The sequence below is a fragment of the Littorina saxatilis genome, linkage group LG12 (genome assembly GCF_037325665.1).
Source record: "Littorina saxatilis isolate snail1 linkage group LG12, US_GU_Lsax_2.0, whole genome shotgun sequence".
NCBI classification, from domain to species: domain Eukaryota; kingdom Metazoa; phylum Mollusca; class Gastropoda; order Littorinimorpha; family Littorinidae; genus Littorina; species Littorina saxatilis.
The window spans coordinates 70,526,478-70,533,929 of NC_090256.1; the positions used below are offsets into that span (position 1 = coordinate 70,526,478).

Here is a 7,452-nt window from a genome sequence, read left to right on the forward strand (position 1 = left end):
GATTCATCACTTAGAAATAATGATTTTTGTGGACTTACTGCCTTTTGCCGAATTAATTCCCCAAACTCATTCACTCAAAAATAATGGTAAAAGGCAGTAAGAGGACATACTGCTTTCTGCCAAATTATATCCCGACTTAAATCTTATTTTTTAAAAATGGCAAAAAGCAGCATTGGACTTACTGCTTTCTGCCATATTATATCCTGGTCGATATATCTGGCTGAGAAAAGGGCATAGAGCAGCAAGTGGACTTACTGCTTTCTGCTAATTTATTATCTCCGAAAATTGAAAGTAAAAGAAAATACACGCAACACTGCTTTTGGAACTTTTTTTCAAATGTGACTTTACGTCCAATGATTTCGTGAATTTCTGAATGCACAAACAACTTCCTTGGTGAACAATCTTGTATTTTCTGTTGTGATTAACTGAGACAAAATTAATGTTCCCGTTTTCTGAAATTTCAACACATGCTCAAGTTAGTCTTTGTCTTGGTTCCTCGTTTTGCTTATCATTCTGTGGTCGCTCACTCATGATTAACTTTATTGGTAATCCGTTCTTGTGTCATTGGTATCGTTTAAAAAGACCATTATTTTTAATACAAGTCTTGATACTCTCTTTTGATATTCACAAGACAAATATTGACTTGAACGCAAGTCTTTTAACATTAAAATAAAAATCTAAGAAAACGTTTACACACAAACACACGCTTTTTATCCTGCTGCTTGTCTGTAGCACACACACACACACACACACACACACACACACACACACACACTTTTCTTTCCTTCTCACTGTCTTTCTCGCTTTCGTTTGCTAATAAGAATTAGAATCCAGGATCTGACAATAAGACGTTTTATTTTTTGAGTTTGAGTCTTGACTAACGATTTACAAAGGACACAAAATTAAAGCAACAGCATGACAAAAATAACTAGTGTGTCAAGCCGCTATTATACCAGAATTAAGAATAGGTCATCGTGCAGTCTTGATTTCCAAAGTACATGAAATTAAAGCAACAGCATGACAAAAAGAACTGGTTTGACAAGCCGCCATTATACCAGAATTAACAATAGATAATCGTGCAGTCTTGATTTCCAAAGGACACAAAATTAAAGCAACAGCAAGACAAAAAGAAATGGTTTGACAAACCGCCATTATACCAGAGTTAACAATATTATCGTGCAGTGTTGACTTTCAGCTGAAGTGTTCCACTTTTGAACAAAATTTGTTTAATTAGTCTTGAAAACTGTGTGATGAACTATATAAACATTTGTAGTTGTACACCATTTGCTACATTTGCTAGTAGAATTACATAGTAATTCACACACTGTCCACAAACATTGTAGTTGAGTGTTCAACTAGCAAAACCACAAACCTGCAAACTATGATGTAGTATATTCATTTATCACCCCATCTACACCAGTTACAGTCTACATCCCTTCTAAAACTATTCACTGACATTCTGCCATCCGACTGATGACAATTATCAACTACAGCGATTAACTGGATGTAGATTTGTTCCATGAGCCTGTTCGGATAACTAACAAACAACATACAATCCCCCCTCCCCCCACCTCCTCCCCCTCCTCGTCCCCACGTTCTGCATCTCTGCGCTCAGCATCTGTTATTGTCAAACTGAAAGTTGTCAGTATTACTCCTCTTCCTCTTCTTTGGCCCATAACCGTCGTATGCTGCTGGCATTTTCATTTGGGCAAGTTCCATTGTGGCCTCTTCTCCTGCAAGCCGAGGTGGTTGTATCTCGCAGTTGCAACCTGCCAGCAACGCTTACACATCTGTCAAATGAAAAAGGCAGCAAAAGTGAGACATTTTATTGACAAATCTCCTCCCCACCCTCCTTCACATCATCCTTTTCCTCTCCCGCGCACATCACCTACCCCCCCCCCCCCCCCCTCCCCCCCCCCCCCCGGGCTACTATAATGAAAAACGATTACTGCTGCTGCTGCTGATACTAATTCTACTGCAACTTTCTTTCTTTATTTGGTGTTTAACGTCGTTTTCAACCATTCAAGGTTATATCGCGACGGGAAAAGGGGGGAGATGGGATAGAGCCACTTGTCAATTGTTTCTTGTTCACAAAAGCACTAATCAAAATTTGCTCCAGGGGCTTGCAACGTAGAACAATATATTACCTTACTGGGAGAATGCAAGTTTCCAGTACAAAGGACTTAACATTTCTTACACACTGCTTGACTAAAATCTTTACAAAAATTGACTATATTCTATACAAGAAACACTTAACAAGGGTAAAAGGAGAAACAGAATCCGTTAGTCGCAACTTACGACATGCTGGGGAGCATCGGGTAAATTCTTCCCCCTAACCCGCGGGGGGAAATACTACTGCAACGAAAATGATGTAAAGATGTTGCTCGTTTTAAAATATACCTCTTCAGCCCGAGAAAAGAAAGGAATGAAAAAATGTTGCACGCTATTTTTGGCTGTGTCAGTGAAACATACCTTGTTTTGGGCCCTTGAACATAAAGGGTCAGTGGTGGCGAGTATCCCTCAGTGTGCTGCAGCTGTCGTCGCTGCCTGTCCCACTTCGACTCACATTTCTGTCAAATACAATAGGACATAATACTTATTCCGATGGTTGGAAGCACAAAGAGACCGGAGAACAATCCTCCAGTATAATGTCATACTGTTCCAGATCTAACACGCTGTCAGCGCTCAAGACCACAAGTCACTCATTCTAGATCAAAACAACTATCTCTTTGTATTAGAAACATGCTAAATGCATCCATAAATATCATGATGAAAATACGGAGCAGAAGTGAATAGTCAAGAAGTCACGGTAGAAGTAGCGTACAACAACAAAACTATAATAAATTGGCATTTGAACTATGGCATTTTACTTGCTAGCTCCGTAATGCAAGAGCACATTAGAATACCCAAATCAGTCAGAAAATCAGTGTTGTCGTTGTAAATTTCTCATACACCAATTGAGAGAGAGTCATTTCAGACCGGAACGCAAAACTGCCAACAACAAAAATGAAACAAACCAACCAACTTACTGTTGCTTCGGATAGTTGAACACGTCGGCAGCAGATCTCATCGCCATTTTCCCCGACAAAGGCCAGGGAAATAATGATACAATAAGCTTAGTTCTGATTGGTTAACCGCAGTCAGGATTACAAAAGGGTGAACGCGATTGGCTAATGGACATAGAGCGCTAAACCATGCAAACTCGTTTTGAGGCTTGCAAGGAAGTAAGTCCAGTGCAAACCTGAAAACCAAAAGTCCCTGGACTTGCTTCCATTTGCCGATTTTTATCCTTTGATTAATTTTTTTTTAGTGGACTTACTTCTTCAAAAAGTCCATAAATATTGATCGCACATCTTAGAAATTTTGACACAAGATGCGCCTTTTTCCCCTCTGCATTATGATATGAAAATCTCATTTTTACCAAATTTGGACTTACTGCCTTCTGCCAATACACGGCAGCAATGCAATCCCAAGCATGCGTGTTGAGATTTTTTTTAAACAATTGTGTATTATGTGCTTACTGCGCAGTTTTGGTTGGCCCTGTACAGCGGCAAACATCGCTTACAATAGCTTGCATGATGTCTTACTGCTGATGTTCTATTACGTACAATGTTGACGCCGACGTCGGAAGAATAAGGTCATATTTATCATTTTAAAATGATGACTGAAGAAAAGTGGTGATACGAATAAGCGGCAGCATCTGACATCGGGGTCAAAGAAGGAAAATTGTTTTCAATCAAGCTCATCTTTTTTTGGCCAGAATATATTAGGCATGACTGCCTGGTCAGAGAAATATGTTGTTTTCAATCAAGCTCATCTTTTTTTGGCCAGAATATATTAGGCATGACTGCCTGGTCAGAGAAATATGTTGTTTTCAATCAAGCTGATCTTTTTTGGGCCAGAATATATTAGGCATGACTGCCTGGTCAGTGAAATATGTTGTTTTCAATCAAGCTGATCTTTTTTGGGCCAGAATATATTAGGCATGACTGCCTGGTCAGAGAAATATGTTGTTTTCAATCAAGCTGATCTTTTTGGGGCCAGAATATATTAGGCATGACTGCCTGGTCAGAGAAATATGCATAATAGCAAATTCTGATGTGCCGTTGCTATGGGAACGTTCCAATATGGCCGCCTAATAGGACATCTTTAAACGCCCAAAACTGCGTAACCCCTAGGTGTAGAAAAATTCTGATTGCAGTTTTGTGTTCAGAAAACGTGATTAAATGAGACACATTTTACGGTTTAATTCCATCTCAGTCAAAGAGGACAAATGATATCGACAAATGCTTTTGTAACATTTGAGAATAAAGTCTGAAGTAACACCATGCAACATTTCAAGGCTGCATCATGTTTATGAACAAAGAAGATCTCATTTAAAGTTAACAACTGGTGGCAAAACTAAAAAACTGAGAAAATCAGGAAAGAAAATTGAACGGATGCATTTCATCTAAATTCAAAACATAACAATGACTGTAAAAGTGGTTTGAAAATAATGCTAGCATGGTATTGGCACAATGGCTCTTCCTCTATGGGAAAATGGGTCAAAGGACTTCTCTAGTACCTGTTTTGTGAGTGGCTCTGTACTTAAAGTTCTCTTGTAATGAATTTTAAAATCTACTTAAGTGTGCCGTTTTAGTTGCCCTGCCAGTACTCGGCAGCAAATATACGTTTTTACCGAGGTCTCTTGATAGATATAATGTAGCTGTCTACAGTGTGCTTCAGCATCATGGCAATGTTCGTGTCCTATCTCCTCTGTGCGAGCACTTTGACGTCGTAGGGCAACGTACTCTTTCTTGCGTCTCAGTGCCTTTGTAGAGTTTCATGACTCCCCGCGCCCGATAATTCTGCGGTCGTATTTCGTCAGAGTGTTTGATGTGATGAAGGTAATGTACCTGGGCATGTTGTTCATCAAAGTGACCATTTAGTTGCTCCTCCGCTGAAGACCGACACTGCCCTGGCCACATGGTCGTGCTCGCAAAGCGAGCGAACTGTCTTCAAACGGGAACCAAGTCAGATGATCGAATCGAGGCATTCCTAAGTGTTCTTATTCCCCAGCGAACCATCATCTGTAGCAGCTATTCAGGCGTGGGTACAGGTCAGTAGATGGAGATCAGCTTGTTAACCACAGCTGTTTATAAGAATGTTTGAGATATGTGGTCCGTTTATGGAGACTATGGCTCGGGGACTGCTCTATTAGGGCTGATGGCCGCCTGGTCAAAGCACTAACTGTTCTCGCTCCTCGGTCGGACATTAACAACGATGGTGTCCTGCATCTCGGGACATGAAGTGAATAAGCCCTAGACTACTTGAATTGCTGATATCCTTTTTCCCACTTTTAAGATGTTGTTCTGGACAACTCAGCAGTTAAAGTTCTAATGAATATTGCACTTGTTTCTGTCCGTCCAGAAGCTGTTCTGTTGGTAACTTATGCAGACCGCATCCGTTTATTGAAATGGGAAATGCATATTAAGAATAATGACACAGGCAGCTCAGTCTTCAGATGTGTTCAATCCTATATTGTAAATGTGCTCCGCACACCTTTTCTTGCTAACAACATTGACCCACTGACCTTTATATGTTACTCATTTATTATAACAGGAAGGTTTGTATACTAATATTTATGGATCTTTTAGTTAGCTGAGACTCAGATGTTTCAAATGGTATACAATACGATGTCAGTTCTATCCTCTGCTTGCCATGAACATGGCTCAAACAACCTTGATTTGTAGGTATAATGACGTCAATCAGTCCACTAAAAAGCTTCAGTGTCCATATAATGCTGGCGAAAAAAAGAGCTTTCTGCGCGTTTTTTCGAAAATGTGACTCCATACCGTGATCGTATACATATGTCAGATTCATTAGTCATCTAAATTCCCAAACACAATTAAACACGATTTTGGTCGAATTTGTGCCTCTGTGTCCGGCCTTAAAAAGACTTTAAATACATATTGTAGGTTCATACAGGGACATAATGGACAAAAAACTCTCTATTTGCCCCAAGAGCTATACAGTTTCATTTGGGGGTTTAAACTGTGTCATCACACACCAGGAACACCTTACTAGCGTGTGAATGCCTTCTAAGCGTGTGAATAGTCAGGTGGGTTTTTTTACATTTAAAACGGCTCTGTACGGTTGTTGTTGCGAGACTTAGATTTCTCCGTGCATCCCAACGCCAGCTTTGTTTCGATTCCCGTCCAACTCTTCGTCCTCTTTTCTCCCAAGACTGAAGGATGCCTACTACTACTACTTCGTTCGTGAGACAGACGTGACAAGTCAATATTTAATGATACAGTCGAACCTGCCTTTAGACCACCTGTACCCCCCGCGGGCTAGGGGGAGTCCCATATTGGTTGGGACGAGAAAGAATTTACCCGATGCTACCCAGCATGTCGTAAGAGGCGACTAACGGTTCTGTTTCTCCTTTTACCCTTGTTAAGTGTTTCTTGTATAGAATATAGTTAATTTTTGTACAGATTTTAGTCAAGCAGTATGTAAGAAATGTTAAGTCCTTTGTACTGGAAACTTGCATTCTCCCAGTGAGGTCATATATTGTACTACGTTGCAAGCCCCTGGAGCAATTTTTTGTATAGTGTTTTTGTGAACAAGAAACAATTAACAAGTGGCTCTATCCCATCTCCCCCTTTCCCCTATCCCATCTCCCCCCTTTCCCCGTCGCGATATAACCTTGAATGGTTGAAAACGACGTTAAACACCAAATAAAGAAAGAAAGAAAGAAAGAAAGACCACCTGTCTAAGGAGACCACCCCAAAGTATCCCCAAGGGTTTTTACTATATAAATGACCTGTGTAAAGAGACCACCTGCCTGTCGAGACCAAAGACCACCCAATTTCGCGGGTCCCAAAACACGGTTTCAACCTGTCGTTGGAGACCACCCGACATCTTTTCCAAAACAAACCGACTTGACATTACAGGGCAGAACATGAGGTCAAGTATGGTCCATGACATAATAATAATACATAATAATAATACATAATAATAATACATAATATTTCTACAACGCTTATATCAAGGATTAAACCCTACTCGGAGCGCTGTGCGACCATTTAGGAGAAAACACACCCGCGAACATGCTATTGTGCATTCACACACTTATCAATTGAATAACACATTGCATTAGAACACACACACACACACACACACACACACACACACACACACACACACACAAACACACACACACTAAACAAACACACACTGGCACACACACACACACACACACACACACACACACACACACACACACACACTATACACACACACAGAGATACATATACACACACAAACTTACTTGCGCACGCGAAACACGACATATTAGTGAATGGTTATGTACAATGCATGGAGAACAACACTTTCATCCGAATCGGACTAGGCTTGACAGGGTGTTTAAAAACATACGACAGCAGTTGACCCCCAAAATCGACTTCGCTG

The 7,452-nt window shown here is 40.4% G+C and overlaps 1 long non-coding RNA gene across 1 annotated transcript; it reads right to left on the reverse strand.

The window, feature by feature from the left end:
- Positions 1-1,580: 1,580 nt before the first annotated feature.
- On the reverse strand, positions 1,581-3,462 carry LOC138982686 (uncharacterized). The gene is made up of 3 exons (XR_011460931.1): positions 3,030-3,462; positions 2,473-2,570; positions 1,581-1,790 (listed from the first exon to the last, which is right to left on the reverse strand). It is a non-coding gene; the product is annotated as an uncharacterized lncRNA (long non-coding RNA).
- Positions 3,463-7,452: the final 3,990 nt, after the last annotated feature.